The sequence below is a fragment of the Phocoena phocoena genome, chromosome 2 (genome assembly GCF_963924675.1).
Source record: "Phocoena phocoena chromosome 2, mPhoPho1.1, whole genome shotgun sequence".
Taxonomy (NCBI): Eukaryota; Metazoa; Chordata; class Mammalia; order Artiodactyla; family Phocoenidae; genus Phocoena; species Phocoena phocoena.
In genome coordinates this window covers 123,121,859-123,137,031 of record NC_089220.1, presented here as the reverse complement: position 1 = coordinate 123,137,031, position 15,173 = coordinate 123,121,859, and the positions used below count along the sequence as shown (strand labels likewise).

Here is a 15,173-nt window from a genome sequence, read left to right as displayed (position 1 = left end):
CCCCCAAGGTATGAGTTGTTAAAGTAGTGCAATGTATGGATTCTTCCTTTATGGTTTGGGGTGTTTTGTTTTAGTTTTATTGATGTAAGGCCATCCCTAAACAATGTCTTAAAAACGGTAGTCTCTAAAGGTCTTTTGCCCCAAAACGTTCCCCAGGAGCTATTCTGAGCTTCATGCATTACCTTCTAAGTGCAAAATTCCACTTAAAAACCCTATGACCTTAAACATCATGATTGTAAAAATCTGATCTAATAAAAGTTACCCTCAGCGACAAACCTGGGAAACTGAGACCTGGGAGCCAGGCTCATAACCTGCTTTGTGCGTTACTCAAACCATTCTTTTCTTAAATCTCACTGCGGAGCCTTCTAACACAGCTTTTTAGAAATTTAGCTCATAGGCTCCCCGGGCTGGGTGTGCAGGGTCGGGCGGAGGCTCCCCGGGCGGGGTGGGTGGGGGTCGAGAGCGGCCTCCCGGGGACTGAGTGTGCAGGGTCGGCTCCCCGAGGCGGGGTGTGAGGGGTCTCGGCAGGCCGTAGGCCCCCGCGCCGGGTTCCAGGCTCAGCGCGCAGAAAAGCAGCACAGCCCAAACCAGACCAGTAGTCCCGAGCGCCAAAGATCTGCGCAAGCGCAGAAGGCCGCTTAGACTCGAAGGCGGGACAGAGCAACGAAAGCGGAAGCAGACGGGAATGATTCAATTGACTTCCACTTTGAAACTGAGTTATCGGTTCCCACATGGTCTAGCGGTGAGGATTCCTGGTTTTCACCCAGGCGGCCCGGGTTCGACTCCCGGTGTGGGAAGAAAAGAAGCTTTTAGAATCCAGGTTAAGAAATTCACCATTAAGTGAATTTAGACACGTCTTAGGAAAAAGACTAAATATAATTGTTGAAAGCTGGAATTCATTAGCCGGGGTTGTGAGCTTGAAGACCCACGCTAACACCCTGTAATTCATAAAGCCACGACGTCCAGGTTGTGTAAACAGTATTGATATTTTTGCCCTTGATATAATTCATTTAAAATATCACAATAAATTATAATATTTATTAGTAAAAGTCTATTAGACAAAGGAATTCTCTTTTATTTTCTTCCCAGAATTACGATGACATTATATAGCTTATAAATGACATTATAATATTGTGTAAGTTTAAGGTGTACAACATGATGACTTGATACACATATATTGTGAAATGATTACCACCATAGGGTTAGTTAACACTTCCATCACCTCACTTAATTACATAATTAGCATTTCTTTTACACAGGGAATTCTAATGAGCTGGCCAATTCACTGCTTTCTGCCTCCCACTAAGTGTTTCTGGCAGGAGGATAGACAGCCAGTGAGAAAGAGGTGAGAAAGAGCCTGGAAGAGCCGCCCCAGGAGCAGTTGATGTTTGAGGACACGGTGGAGGGAAGCAAAAATCTTCCTGAAGCAGGAATCACTAGGCTGGAGACAAAGTAATTAAGAGGTCTCCAAATAGAAATACAGCTTTAACAGAGGTTTGCACAGGGATGTAGACAGTGAGGAAAGATCCATTCATCTAACCAGCTTCCACAGAACATGACATGGGTTAATGAGGCATGGAATCAGCTTCCGGATAGAATCACACACATGGTTAGGTTGAGGTAAGCACTCCTTGCAAATTCAAATTTTCAGAAGTGGAAAGGGCCGTGAAACCTTCCCGAGCTTCTAAGCCATTTCCAGGATGGGAATAAAATCTTCCTTTCTATGCATACGAAACCAAGCAGGACCCTATGGTGCCCTCCCAGGTACAAAAACCTTTCCATGTCTGGTTTCTTATTTTCAGGATAAAGGCTTCAGCCTCCTAGATCTTCCAGAATACCAAAGTGCAGATTCAAACAGTTACTAACCAGGGAAGTAAGGGCATGAAGAAACATGTGCCTTTTGCATAGGTCAAGTAGATGTGTTAATAATTAGTCATATGACAGGACAACTTTTGCATCTTGCAAGTCTTTGTTGGTGGCACTAACCTCCCTAATTCTCCCTAGGATGCAGCATCACTTTTGGTTTACTACCTTTGTAAGAAGGGGAACGTCCAGGGGCTACCATTTTGTCTTTTCTCACCACAGTAGCCCCCACTCCAAGAATCAGGAGGCAATATGATTGTGTCATTTGTCAAGTAGGAGATTTGAATTATACATAACAGAATCAGGTACATTCACACCCACTGGAACCACTTTGAGATAAACTTTTTATTTCAAGCTCCAGTGAACCACACAAAAGTACTGGAGGAGCAGGAAAAACAAATAACAACAACAACATTAATACTAATAATTCGGAGCTGCCTAACTGAAACTGTGCACCTCAGATTAGGACTTGAACCCACGTGGCGGGACTTGAACCCAGCCTAAACCCAGATTGGCACTTGAACCCACGGCCTTTTAATTAGATTCACTCACCTGGTGTCTGGACTTACTGAGGGTCAGGTTTCATGTGTCTCAGCACAGAAGGAATTCAGCGAGGGGCAAAGTGATAGGCGAGAAGTAGATCTAGGACGCTTGTGAGAGTTGCAAGTTGGCAGGCGAGGGGCTCTGCCCCGAGGATTAAGTGGGCTACATTTTTGTAATCAAAGGAAAGTGGGGGAGGGGGAAAAGACTGCCTTCTTCATTCTTCTAGTAGACATACATCACTCACTCCTCCTTTGTATGGGGCAGGAGAATGTCTGACCCTATGAGGTCAAACTAGGTCGGTCATAGCACTTATTCAAATCAGCAGAAGGGTGGTAACATTTTTTTTCTTTCACTTAATGACCTGGGGGCATATCTCATGCTTTGCAGTTAAGTAAGCCTGCCTCATTCCTCGAAGTTCCGATAGCTTTCTTGAGCAATCATTAACTTAACAGTGGTCTCCCAAATTTCCCTAGGTTTCCCTCTCTATCTATCATCCCCTACTGGAATGTCTACAACTACCTGTATAACCTTCCTATTCCATCCCTATCACAACTGCAGGAAGGGATGAGTGTCAAATCAAAGCCAGTAAGTCAACAGAATAAATGCCCATAGGTCCTCTGGGGGAAGGGTCGGGCACGTATGTACAGCCTATTCTTGTGGCAGTGCCGCAGGGTCCTTCCTCAGGTGGACTCAGTCCATCCTTCCTTCAGTGGAAAGAGACTGGGAACTGACTTGGCTCTTGGTACTGGACCACAGGCAGTACAGTCCATTGTAGTGACTCAAGCCAAGTTTCTGGCCACCAAACCTAGAGTTTCTTAATTGTACATATCAAATAATACTCCAGTAGACAGCCCGTTGATTTCATTTCTAGGACACCACTGCCAAAGATTCCTGTTCCTCCAGGTCACCTTTTTCCTGGTGTGTCTGCTTCTTGGACTCTTGCACTCTGGGATTCCGAGATTCCCATTGAATCAGGAACCCAAGTGGCTTTTCTCAGGGGCCCTGGCTTGTGGAAGACTCCTACCAAAGGGTTTTCAAGCAGCTGGTGCTCTCTTTACCAATGTATTTCTCAATCCTTTAATCAAGGAAACATTTTCTGGACCTCTCTAGGGGACACAGTGGATGGGCAGGTGTGTGTTCACATTTGATAAATCCCACTCCAACATGACTATTTACCTAATGCCCTAAAGATGTTAATCTACCCTCTACTGTGGTTGTATGGTTTTACAACCTCAATGGAGGCAGGCCACTGCTGGTTCAGGTTTCAGTCAACTAACCAAGCAAACTTGGACTTATAGCCATTCCCAGATTCTCATACTATATTTATATGACATAGATCCATATCAACAAGTTTGACCCCCAACATTATCTTCTGCCTCCTTGGTCTAGCAATCTTAGGATCCATTCCCACACATATTCCTTACCTTTCTTCTAATATAAATTGGCATAATCTTACAATTATTTCAATGTCTAAAATATCTTAAGCTGAATCATACCTGACCTCCTGGGCCAGGCTGAGATTGAATTCCAGTTTGGGATCTGGAAGCTTTGAAGGGTGGTGAGGGTGGACCTGGTCCTTGCAAAGGAATTGGCATCCCCTTGCAAGGTAACTTTAATGGGTAAGATCCATATTATTAAGTCCCTTGGTGCAAAACGTGGTCTGTGAACCAGCAGCATTGGCTTCCTCTGGGAGCTTTCTAGAAATGCAGAATTTCAGGCTACACCCAAGACCTACTGAGTCAAAACGTGCATATTAACAAGGTACTCGGGTGATTCTTATGCACACTAAAGTCTTAAAAACACTGATTGAGTCTTCAAGCAAGGGAGCCTGGCTTCCTTCAAACAATGGGAGGGCCTATTTCCACTGGCAAGAAAAACCTCAAAGAAATTTGGGTTTTATAATTCTCTGTTCATCTAAGCCAAATCAAATATCCCCCCATGGATCAAATATCCATGCATTTGGGTTCCATTCTCTCTTAATCCCTACCTTGAGTTTCACTTAAGTGATATGGAGAGGCTATGAACCTAACTTATATTGTAATTCTGCAACTTGCAGAATCAAATTATGGGCATGATTTTCAGCTGTACCTCTTATTACTTATTTCTATAAAAGATAATGGGTTGCCTGAGGACCACAGTAATAGATCTCTAGTTCTCTGACCATATCTTGAGTTGAGAGTTTAAAGCCTTCAGTAAGTCATTTTCATTAGGTAACTCTCCAGTGCAATCAGAAATAGCCATCCCACCGTCACTGTAGTTGATTGAATACCTTACCTTCAATAGACCTATTATTCCAGGTAATGTCAGGTTATAATTTAAGTAAATATGTTATTACTGCATATATGAACTACCAGCATTTCATTTTCAACTGATAATGAGGTCATTACTGTGTTTATGCCCAGGGAAAGATAATCTATCTCAAATTTTCATCTTTGAGTGTCTGTTTCCTGAAAGCACTGTTGGCTACAAAAACTATGTATGTGGATGTCTAGCTCAACAATAGAAAACACTTCAGGAATTTCTAATAGATGAAGGGATAGAGGAACAAAGAGGAATGAGGTGGCATTAGCAGACTTAGGAGCATCTTACTGCTGACATTTTGGAGTCTGAAGATAATACAGCCGGAACCACCCAGGCTGCTAAGTCTGCAGTCACTCAGCCACTTGCAGTGGCCACTATTGAAGCATGTACTTATTTACAACACTGCCTCAGCTGCTGGTACTACGGAAGTACATGGACAGCTCCTGTTACCTCTGTTGGAAATGCCAAAGACACTGGAGCCTGGGGTCAGTCACTGTTCCCGAAAAGAGAAAAAGAAAAATTACCCCTTCCTCCTACCTTCCAAACTCCTGTCAGTATCTCCAAGTGACTGAACCTAATCAGAATCCAGCTGGCCAGGCAAACTGGAATGTTCATAGATTTATAGCCCCCTGCAATACAGAGCAGAAGAAACAAGCCCAGAATTTACCATACTTAGCTTTACTGGATTTTTATCTGACAATCTTCTCTGAAGCTAGAGGTTTTGATTTTGAGCTTACATAACAAAATACCCCCAATACCTACTTGCTTAGAAACAACCATATTACTTTGCTCATGATTCAGGAAGGGCTCAGCAATGTGGTTTTCCTGTTTCACATGACACCTACCAGTCACTCACTTGGCTGGATTCAGCTGGTTGCTGGGCTGGGCTGAGGTCAGGACTTCACCATGTGGCATCTTTCTCCATGGCTTCTATACATGCTGTGAGCTTCTTGTGCATGGTGATCTCAAGGTGGTTTCATTTTTTACATGGTGGCTGGTTTCCGAAAGGAAAGATCAGGAATGACCACTCCTCCTAAAAGCTAAGTGAAGAACTGGCTTAGGGTCACTTCTGCTATATTCTGTTGGTCAATGCAGTCCCAGACCAGCTCAGATTCAAGGGAGCAGAGAAACAGACGTTCTCCCTCAGCGGAGGAGAAGCACAAGCTTACGCAGGGAAAAGGCATGATGTGTGACATCTATGAAAGTGTTGGTCTTGTTTTCAAGTCTCATCCAAGCCTAACCCGGAATTTCTCAGGATTGTCTCCCACTGTCCTCTCTCTAGGCTCTGATCTCCTTTCCCACTTTGAGTGCCTGTGCAGATAAGAACAATGACTCTATCTGCCGCCTCAGTAAAGGATGCTCCATTTTTGTTGATAAAGCAAAATGCTTATAAAAAACAAAAAAGCAATTGACATTTTATAGAAGCCTGCTTTATTAAAAGGCATGAGTTCTTCTTAGTGCTTTCTGAGGGAGGAGCAAAACAACTGAAATTATCTTGTGGCATATGACTTAATGTGGGGTAGAATTGGCAGTGACCCATTTTCCTAATATTTGCATAAACCGCAAAAACCCTAGTTTCTCATCAGCTGGTTTACTCTCACTGCATTTCACACTTTCCCTTATAGGGCTATACTTGTTTCACTCTGTTTTGTTTGTTTGTTAATAAAAATAAATCATTCATGATAATGTATTAATAAATCTTATGAATTATTTCAAAACGGTGTTAAAAACAAGACAAACAAGACCCAACATGGAGTTGCATCTACTAAGCTCCCACCTCACTAAACTGAGACTTAATTACAGTTTCTGCTCTCTCAGGAGTGGAATCTTAAACCAGTCAACAAAGAATCACCTGATCATCACCAGTGAAGTCATTTGCTTGATAGACCCCTGTCATTCTCCTAAGGAAAGTAAACTTGCAATAACCAATCTGCTTTTCTGCCTAGTATTACTTCTTTGTCCCACCCCCTTTTGCCTATAAAAGTTTTCTTAATGTTGTGCGATTTCTCAGAGCTCCTTTCTATCTGCTAGATTGAATGCTGCCCAATTCATGAATCGTCAAATAGAGCCAATGAGAGCTTTAAAACCGATTCAGTTGAATTTTGTTTTTCAAAAGGGGTTAATACTATATTCACATTAAGATATAAATAAATATACAGTAAATATAGAGTAAGTCTCCTACATACGAACCTTCAAGTTTCGAACTTTCAAAGATGTGAACGTGCATTTGCATGTCCAATCACGTAAGTTAGTTCACATGAAATTGCAGCTTGCCCTCCATCTCCTATTGTTGACAATCCTTCAGCTCTACCATCTCTCACCACCCCTCCCTCCTCCAGTCAGTAACTCTTCTTGCCTGTTCACTCAATGTTAGCCCCTGTATGCCAGCTTTGGTATTGCACTACTGTACTTTTCAAGATACTGTACTGTATGATTAAAAATGTTTATTTTTTGTGTTTGCTTTTTATGTATCATTTGTGAGAAAAATATTCTAAACCAATTACAGTACAGTACTATACAGTCGTTTGTGTTAGTTGGGTACCTAGGCTAACTTTGTAGGACTTACGAACAAATTGGACTTATGAACATACTCTTGGAACAGAACTCATTCGTATGTATGGGACTTACTGTACTAAGTAAGTGAGGATGCAAAAGCATAAATGTGTCCTGAGGGTTAAATTTTTCTAAACTCCATGCTTTGGACTTTGATGACACAGGAGCTAAGCCCTGGAGGCACAGCCTCTATTGTAGACAGGGTCAAGCAGATGTGGGGATCTTGGGGAGCGCATTCTGAGCCCTTCAGTGAGCCCCAGAGACAGTTATCAAGCTCATGGGGCTAAACATCCACCCCAGTGCCTATGGGAGTGTAAGGCTAAAAGCTCATCCTAGAAGCATATAATGACTCTGTTCTAAGTGGTCCAAACAGCTAGGTGTTATAGACAGCCCAGAGAAGATGACCCAGTTCTTACTCTTTAAGGATGTTTTTGTAAGGAGTGGATGTTAGAGATAAAGAGTTAAATGTCCATAATGTGCCCACTGACTCCAGGTTCACCCACATAGGAAAACCTGAGAGTGTCTTTCTCACTTATTTTCACTCATAATCTACATCTACTCAATTGTGATGTTCCCTTGAGGTGACCTTCTAAAGAGACCCCAGTGGTCCTCTGCTCCCCTTCCTCACTACCATGGCCTTAGTCCTGTGCCCCAAACCTCCCACCTAAAGGATCATCAGCCTCCCATTGGCTTTCGCAAGCATTCAGTAGGGGGACACTGGGATTGGAATGACATCAAGTGGCTGCCCCTGACACATCCTCCATGACTTTCCACTTTCTGTATCTATGATGAAATCATGGCAGAAACCATGACTCTTTATTGACTCAGTGTGCACTTTTATCTCCTACAACCAAAAAGACCAAATGTGGTGGCCCAGAAGGAGGCTTCCAAATGAGGACACGCAAGCTAGGAAAGCAAATATGCCCAAGAACACAGCTGGAGGGAGCAGCGTGCTTACTGCTGTTCCCAGAGACTGCCAAGCCTACCTGTCCCAGTCTGTGTGGGGAGGGCAGCTTCCTCCTGAGGCCTCCAGGCAAAGGCTTGGGCTTGCCTGAGGTTGAGCCTGATAAACCACACAAGTTTTTGGCCTGGAGCCAGATCACTCCTTGATTTTTTTCAGGACTCAGTTGGGAAACATGGGCTACCCTGTCCTGGATCTCAACAGGTTAGACTTTGAGGGGCTGTGACAAGATTGGTTCATTAGTCTGAGTCAACAGCCAACCAATGCCAAAATTGAGGTTATTCCATGCAGATGACCAGGCCTGCCTGACGGATTGGAGTGTTGCTGAGCAAAGGCTGGTGTGCCCAGGGCACAGAAAACCCAGCTGCAAACTTCTGACAGCAGAAGTTTGCAGCAAAGTAAAGGTTTATTACAGGGTTCCAAGCATGGGAGTGGGAGAAAACCTCATATTCACCCCAACTTGACTTTTGAGTTGCAGGTGTTTTTAAAGGGAAGAACAAAGCGTCTGGAACTAACCATTGCCTTGAGACATTTGTGACATTTCTTGGTCATAGTTTCGGGGGTCAGGATGTTTCCAGTTTCTGATTCTTTGGCCAGGTGGTCCATGGTTGGGAGTGGGGAGGGTGGTTCCTGTGAGATCATCTTGCCCTGGAGAGACAACCTGAGTTGTACATTAATGATGTATTGACAACAGCAATCTGAGTCATCTGACTCTGGTTGATTAGCCTTCAGTTAGCCCAGTATTGAGGTCTGAGGGGACAAGAAAGGGATTGAGGTCAGGGAAGAACAGCAAGGGAATACCATTTTGGATAGAGAGATAATCATAAACTCAGCAAGGGAACTCAATTTTAGGGGGACTCGGTTTCAAAAGTAGCCATGAGTTCCAACTGTCACCAAGCCAGGGGTAAAGGTCTCATAGCCCATTAAGGTCTACTTCAGAAAGTCAATCCTCCTTAAGTTTCTGAATGAATCTCCAACCTGGCCCCTGGCATCAATTCAGGCATCTCACAGTTCTGTCCAGGAAGTTGAAGTTGATCTGAATACCTGAACATTTTCCAGGGCTGAGTGGCTTGACAGGCAGGATACACACACAAGGAGTACAGTCCAAGTTATCCAGGGAGGAAAAGGAGTGGAGAGGGTGGTGCAGTGGGCCAGGTGAACAGCTGTTTCCTGGCTGCTGGGACCCCCAGGTTGGCTACAGATGCAGGAGTGAGCTGAGCTCAGCTCACTTCCCTGCAGGGGAGGGTGTGGTGCCTGGGAGGCTGTGGCTGCTTCTTGCCTTCAGTTGTCCTGGCAGGGCAGCCGTCAGGCCCTCTGAAGGAGGAAGGGGACTTGTCCCACACTGTGTCACTCTCCCTTGCAAGCTTTAGCAAGATTACCTCCAGAGGGCATCTACATCTTCTAAGTTCCAAGAGCTTGCTCCAAGGGTGTTTATGGGCACCAGAGACCTGCTTAGAGTCACTAGGCTCACAAGTGTTACCAAACTCAGGTCTGGCTGCTGGCCACCCTAAAGCCAATACTCGAGAGGCCAGTGTTGGTAGAAAGGAAAGGTTGCTTTCAGGAGGCCAGCAACCAGGGGCAAGAGGTGGATTCATGTCCAAAGGCTGACTCCCCCCTGCCAATCAGTGGGCAAGAGCTTTTAAAGGTGAGTTTAAGGGGTGTATAGGAGGAGGGAAGGGGCTACATGCAGAAACAGCACGGTCAGCTCTGACAGTCATCTTAGTCATGAAGTGGTCTGATGAGAATCATCTTGATTGTTTTAAGTACAGTTAATCTTGAGTTCCAGGGTCGATTTTTTCCCATTTCCTTGGGGCCAGTTCTTAGAATTGTGGCAGCTTACATCATGGCTACAGTCTGGTCATCATGTAGTTAACTTCTTTCACCTGGTGGGGGCTTCAGTATCTGCAAAACAGCTCAAAGGATATGGCTCAGAACATTATCTATAGCCCTTCAGGGGGAACTAAATGTCCTTGACTTTGCTTAATGACTAAACTATTATTATTTATTTGGTCCTGTTTGACCGCTTTCTTTTGCTTCTGATTTTTTTTTTAAACTTCTCTAATTAAACTTATTCTTTGACTAAAGTTTTTCTTCAGACAAAAGGCAGGCTGAGGACATAGTGGAGAGGGGGCGAATCTGTCCTGGGAAGGCCCCACAGGGTCCTGCTCCATTTCACAAGGACTCCCCCTCCCCTTGACCACAGCTGGTCCCATTGACTAGGTTTCATAAGCAGTAGTTCAAGAACTGTTTCCCCAGCCTTCTCTGACCCCTCTCCATGGCACCTCTGATCCTACCCCTTGGTGGAGCTCAGCCACGGAGTCAGGGGCTAAAGAGATGGATCAATGTTCCCTCTGAAAACCGAAAAGCTTACATGAACAATCCACTGACAACCTCCAAGAATGCCTCACAGAATCTGCTAGCTTTTCCTAAACCCCATCGGCAATGTGCTGTTAGACCTTCAGATTCTTGCAAGTGATCCACTAGCATTCCTCCAAACTGTCTCACAGACTCCAGGCTTTTGGCAGTTCCAGAATGGCAGTGACATCTCTGCTCACTGTAGCAGTGTGTTAGGAGTTCAGCTGAGCTGACCCATTTTCTGGACCTGTAGTCTAGAAACAAAAAGAGAGAAATGGAGATAGAGGTGATAGGAACCGGTTCTATGTCTAATTCAAAAAACCCCCCATAATCTGAACATTGTCGATTTTTTTTTCCTCTAACACATCTAGGCAAGATACTCCTGTCAGTGATGGCAGCTATGATGAGGGGATGAGGGGGTATGGGGGCATGTTGGAATATCTAGGAAAGTGTACCTGAAAATATCGCCAGCCCCTTTGATCATGCCCTCTGCAGAGGACAAAATCTCCTCCCTCTGGGAATCACTACCACTGAGAGTTGCCTGCCCTATTGTCAAGTCATGGATCTTTAACTTGTGTGGGAGTAATGGCTGAGAGGAGGGGGGTGGAGTTGAATGGGGCAAAGACAGGGGCAGCGGCAGCCCACTTATCCTGTGTTTGGCATCCCACCACCCACAAGGGGTGCGCAACCCAGGGCCCTGCTGAGCCCACTTGCACCTCACTTGATCTCTTTGTTTGTAGGAGATAAAAGTGCACACGGAGTCTGTAAGGAGTCATGGTTTCTGCTATTCTGCTATGTTTTCTCCATTCAAGGAGTCATCATAGATACAGAAGTGGAAAGTCATGGAAGATGTGTCAGGGCTGCCACCTGATGCCATTCCAGTCCCAATGTCCCCTACTGAATGCTTGTGAAAGCCAGTGGAAGGCTGATGATCTTTCAGGTGGGAGGATTTGGGCTCAGGACTAAGGCCATGGTAGTGAGGAAGGGGAGCAGGGGATCACTGGGGTCTCTTTAGAAGGTCATCTCAAGGGAACATCCCAATTGTGTTGGGAAGGGGCACATTCCCCCCTCCACCTCTCTGGTGTTCTTGTGACTGGACTAATAAAATTGACACAAGACAGATTAACAAGAGAGAGAGAAACATTTTAATTCATGCATGTGGAGGTCTCATAGAAATGGGACCTAAGAAGTGGAGAATGTAGGCAGCTTTTACACTTTTTAGAAAAAGAAACAATAAATTTGTGAGGAACTGACAGGGCAGACAAATCTGGCCTTGAGTGCTTAATTAGTGAAGAATCTAAACAGAGTTCGGGCTTAGGGTAGTAAATTAAAGAAGTAACAAAGTTTGTCTATATAGGCTTCTCAGCCTGAATTCCTCAGCTCTGGCTAAAAGGGTGCCCTTTTACCTCCAGATGCAGACAGGGCACCTTTCACATGAGTGATTTATTTCCTGCTCTCAGTGAGACAGAAAGGAGGGTCAGAGTGTATCTCTTGCACTGGTCATTTCTTAAGTAATTTTAATTCAAAATAATCAATATGCCATTGAGGCACATTTTGGGGCTGCCTACCCTGGGCTCCAACAATTGGTTAGATGTTGATTAGGAGTGAAAAGTGTTCCTATTGGTCCTATATAGGAAATTATGAGGCAGGATGTGGCATAGTGCCTCTGCTGAGACCTCTTCATGGGAGAGAAGGCAGAGGGGAGGCTTGAAACACTTTTCTCCAACTCAGGGTCCAGTGCTTTTCCAATCCTGGCCCTTCTTTCTCTCTCACCTCCAAGCCCATTCTTTTTCAGTGCTCCCCTAGCAGGGGGGAGATGATCACACCTGCTCTGCACATCTGTGCTGACCCTTAGCCAGCTTGCCAGTCCAGAAGGGAAAATGGGAAATGGGGAAGCTGCACTTTTCTCTGGCTTCACCACTTGCTTACAGGATCACAGCGGATGATTAAAGCCTTAAGCGTTACTTTCCTCGTGACTTGACTTAACCAGCTGCTCTGACACCTGGCAGCTCAGCTCTCTCCAGCCCAGCTGAGCTCCTGACAAGGAAAACGTACCAGTGCAAGCCAGCCAGGCTGCACCCAATACATCCTGCCACCCCTGGAAACTGACCCAGGAGCTCCACATGGCAGGCAGTGGTCCAGCCGGAGAACTGATAAGGGAACAAAACACCTAATGCTGAAAACTCAGCCTCTGTGCACTGATGCTGAATCGAATCTCAGAGACAGAATTTTGGGTGAAGTAGAAAAGAATAGCTTTATTGTTTTGCCAGGCAAAGAGTGATACAGTGGGTTCGTGCTTCTCATAACTGTGTGTCCCAACCTGGGAGAATTTCGTAAGGAGTTTTACAGCAATGGTTCAAGGGCAGAGTTGCTGATATGAATCAGGGTAGAGCTGAAGCAAAAAGAACTACAAATCTGCAGCCTGTGGAAGGAAAACCACATTCACAGAAAGATAGACAAAATGAAAAGGCAGAGGATTTTGTACCAGATGAAGAAATAAGATAAAACCCCAGAAAAACAACTAAATGAAGTGGAGGGCTTCCCTGGTGGTGCAGTGGTTGAGAGTCCACCTGCTGATGCAGGGGACACTAGTTCGTGTCCCAGTCCGGGAAGATCCCACATGCCGCGGAGCAGCTGGGCCCGTAAGCCATGGCCGCTGAGCCTGCGCATCCGGAGCCTGTGCTCCACAATGGGAGAGGCCACAGCAGTGAGAGGCCCACGTACCACAAAAAAAAAAAAAAAAAAAAGACAAAAAAAAAAACAGAGGTGAACAATACAGTAACTGAAATAAAGAATACACTAGAAAGAATTAATAGCAGAGACGAGGGGAAGATGGTGGAAGAGTAAGACGCGGAGATCACCCTCCTCCCCACAGATACACCAGAAATACATCTACACATGGAACAACTCCTACAGAACACCTACTGAACACTGGCAGAAGACCTCAGACCTCCCAAAAGGCAAGAAATCCCCCACGTACCTGGGTAGGGAAAAAGAAAAAAGAATAAACAGAGACAAAAAGATAGGGACGGCACCTGTACCAGTGGGAGGGAGCTGTGAAGAAGGAAAGGTTTCCACACAATAGGAAGCCCCTTCGCGGGCAGAGACTGCGGGTGGCAGAGAGAGGGAGCTTTGGAGCCGCAGAGGAGAGCGCAGCAACAGGGGTGCGGAGGGCAAAGCGGGGAGATTCCCGCACAGAGGATTGGTGCCGACCGGCACTCACCAGCCCGAGAGGCTTGTCTGCTCACCCGCCAGGGCGGGTGGGTCTGTGAGCTGAGGCTCGGGCTTTGGTCGGAGCGCAGGGAGAGGACTGGGGTTGGTGGCGTGAACACAGCCTGAAGGGGTTAGTGCCCCACGGCTAGCCCGGAGGGAGTCCAGGAAAAGGTCTGGACCTGCCGAAGAGGCAAGAGACCTTTTCTTACCTCTTTGTTTCCTGGTGCGCGAGGAGAGGGGATTAAGAGCACTGCTTAAAGGAGCTCCAGAGCCGTGGCTAAAAGCGTGGACACCAGAGACGGGCATGAGATGCTAAGGCTGCTGCTACCGCCACCAAAAGCCTGTGTGCGTGCACAGGTCACTATCCACACCCCTCTCCCGGGGAACCTGTGAAGCCCGCCACTGCCAGGTTCCCGGGATCCAGGGACAACTTCCCCGGGAGAACACACAGCAAGCCTCAGGCTGGTGCAATGTCACGCTGGCCTCTGCTGCCGCAGGATCGCCCCGCACTCCATGCCCCTCCCTCCCCCCAGCCTGAGTGAGCCAGAGCCCCCGAATCAGGGGCTTCTTTATCCCCATCCTGTCTGAGCGAAAAACAGATGCCCTCCGGTGACCTACTCACAGAGGCAGGGCCAAATCGAAAGCTGAGCCCCTGGGAGCTGTGAGAACAAAGAAGAGAAAGGAAAATCTCTCCCAGCAGCCTCAGAAGCAGCGGATTAAAGCTCCACAATCAACTTGATGTACCCTGCATCTGTGGAATACATGAATAGACAACGAATCATCCCAAATTGAGGAGGTGGACTTTGAGAGCAAGATTTATGATTTTTTCCCCTTTTCCTCTCTTTGTGAGTGTGTATGTGTATGCTTCTGTGTGAGATCTTGTCTGTATAGCTTTGCTTCCACCATTTGTCCTAGGGTTCTATCCATCTGTTTGTTTTTTTAAAATTTTTTCTTAATAATTAATTTTAATAACTTTATTTTATTTTACTTTATCTTCTTTCTTTCTTTTTTTCTTTCCTTTCTTCCCTCCTTTAGACAATGAATCATCCCAAATTGAGGAGGTGGACTTTGAGAGCAAGATTTATGATTTTTTCCCCTTTTCCTCTTTTTGTGAGTGTGTATGTGTATGCTTCTGTATGAGATTTTGTCTGTATAGCTTTGCTTCCACCATTAGTCCTAAGGTTCTATCCGTCTGTTTTTTTTTTTTTCTTAATAATTAATTTTAATTTTAATAACTTTATTATACTTTACCTTTGTTCTTTCTTTCTTTCCTTCCTTCCTTCCCTCCTTTAGAAAATGAATCATACCAAATTGAGGCGGTGGTCTCTGAGAGCAAGATTTATGATTTTTCCCCCTTTACCTCTTTTTGTGAGGGTGTATGTGT

At 45.4% G+C, this 15,173-nt stretch overlaps 1 non-coding gene across 1 annotated transcript; it reads left to right on the top strand.

Moving 5' to 3' along the window:
* Positions 1–725: 725 nt before the first annotated feature.
* TRNAE-UUC (transfer RNA glutamic acid (anticodon UUC)) lies at positions 726–797 on the top strand. The gene has a single exon. It is a non-coding gene; the product is annotated as a tRNA-Glu (tRNA).
* The last annotated feature ends 14,376 nt before the right edge of the window (positions 798–15,173 follow it).